We start from the raw sequence: 2,130 nt of genomic DNA, 5'->3' as shown, positions 1-2,130 counted from the left end.
CACAGCTGCTGAACCACTTTACATTCACACCAACAATCCATAACCTCTCCAACACTTGGAATTACCCTTTTTTCTTTTTTTACAATTGTGATAGGGTAGAAACATTTATTATGGCAGAAAACCATAGTTATTCACCCTTATGTTTATTATTCTCCTTACTTATTGCAGTTACTCTGGATTATTTTAGTATAAAGAGAAATCAAAAGGAAAAATATCTGCAATCTTGGGATAAGAAGTAACCTGGGATCTGGTGATCTAAAATGTATCTGTACAGGATATAAACATATTCATACTCTTTAGTAAACATTTAATGGCTACCTATTCATAATAAATAGGTTTTAACTTAGATACTACATAGGGAATTATTTTGGAAGGGCACATGCAAACAAATATACATAAATCTATTTATAAAACACATCACTATGCTTCTTTTTTGCTTTTAAATAAAAATTTATTTAGCCATCAGCTGAATGATTTAAATGCAAACTCCAAAGCCTCCAATTTAAAGTGTAAAATCCTCCTCTCTGCAAAGCAGCACTGTTTCAAGTATTCTTCTCCATAAATAAAGTCTAGATAATTTGGTCACATGTGAATTATAGGGACACATTCTGTTCCTTAGATATAGGTATCCTTCCAGTGTAAAAGCTTCCTTTGCTCTGTTTTATTTTAAAAATATTACAAACAGTACATTCCGGTTAAAGTCACCTGGTCTTGGCTTTTACATTCCCGTAAAAATGAACAAAATTAAGCCTAATACTTACTGCCCTCACACTGGTGCTCTAAGACAACATAGCAACACTCTCTGTTTAATTGTTTGCAGAGCCATCTCGGCAGGCAGATGGCTGAGCTGCCACAAAAGGCTTGTTTTGTTTCTGATCCTCTTTCGTGCCAGTTGCCTGGTCTATGATTGAGAAGAAGAGCTGGTCATGTTCAAAAATATGCACTTGATCTTCGTCTTTGTCCTTCACATAGAACATTTTTCTGAAAATTTTCAGCTCGTGGAGTTCACAAAAGACTTCCGAAACTACCAACATGGCAATAAGGCCGAGGAGGAGGTAACACTTGATCTCCATCATATAGCGCTCTCTGAATTTTTTACTGTAGCCTTCTCCAGGCATATAATCTTCTAGGCCAATGGTGCTTAGGGAAATAAAACAAAAATAAAAGGATTCGAGGAAGTTTCATATTCTCCAGGACGGAGAATACGGCTGCCGGGAATAAAAAGAAGCAGGACACAGTGCATGAACGATGGTCACCACCTGCTTGGAGAAGCCCCAGCGGATGTGGATGTAGAGGAAGCCTTGCGGGTGACGTGGATGGTGATGCGCTGGACCACTGCCGTTAGGAAGAGGAGTGTGAAAGGGATGCTGATGGCAGAGTAGATGATGCAAAAGGCCTTAACCCCGTCGGACAAGGGCACCATGTGGCCATAACCTGTGGTGGAGAGCATCGTGCTGGCAAAGAAGAGCGCGGAGGTGAAGTCCCAGTTCCACCGCCACGCTGTAGTTGCTGGCCTCTAGTCTCCGCACCAAGAACTCTTCCGGCTGCTGCTCCAACAGGCAGTCGCGCTACTCCCGGAAGCGTCGCTTCAGCCTAAGAAGCTCCTGGCGTAGAAGGTCCTTGTAGGGCAGTTACACCGAGGTAAAAACCACGGCGCCAAACACGAGGTAGCCCAGGACCAATAAGCCTAAGTACCAGGCTGAATGGTGTCGCTCCACCAGGCTCACACAGGAGCTGCCGGCCAGAGACTGCAGCAACTTCCTCACCGCTGCAGCAGACCCAGCCGATTGCACGAGCTGCGCGCGCACCCACCACCCGCACCCTCCTAGGTGAGCCATCTGGACCCGCCCTGGGCCAGCTCGGATTACCTGCTGGGGTGTCTTGGAGGCTGCAGACCAGCCAGCAACCTCCACCTCCCTGCCCTACTGGGGCGTGGATGGGGGGAAAATCCCTCCCCTGCCGCGCCCATGGGCGGAGCTTGAAGTTTGAACTGCCTGACCAGGTGCCAGCTTATCCTGTGCCAAAGTACCCTACCCTTCGCGCACACCCTTTCGCCTCCCTAATTATCTATTATTAATAGCAGCCATTCTTTTAAAAAAAAAAAAACTGTAATTTTATTGAGTATATTCA

General features: G+C 44.9%; 1 pseudogene; it reads right to left on the bottom strand.

Moving 5' to 3' along the window:
- LOC143690437 (potassium channel subfamily K member 1 pseudogene) lies at positions 1–1,838 on the bottom strand (annotated as a pseudogene).
- Positions 1,839–2,130: the final 292 nt, after the last annotated feature.

The sequence above is a fragment of the Tamandua tetradactyla genome, chromosome 7 (assembly GCF_023851605.1).
Source record: "Tamandua tetradactyla isolate mTamTet1 chromosome 7, mTamTet1.pri, whole genome shotgun sequence".
NCBI lineage: Eukaryota > Metazoa > Chordata > Mammalia > Pilosa > Myrmecophagidae > Tamandua > Tamandua tetradactyla.
The sequence above is the reverse complement of the archived record's forward strand: the minus strand, read 5'-3'. Positions and strand labels throughout refer to the sequence as shown.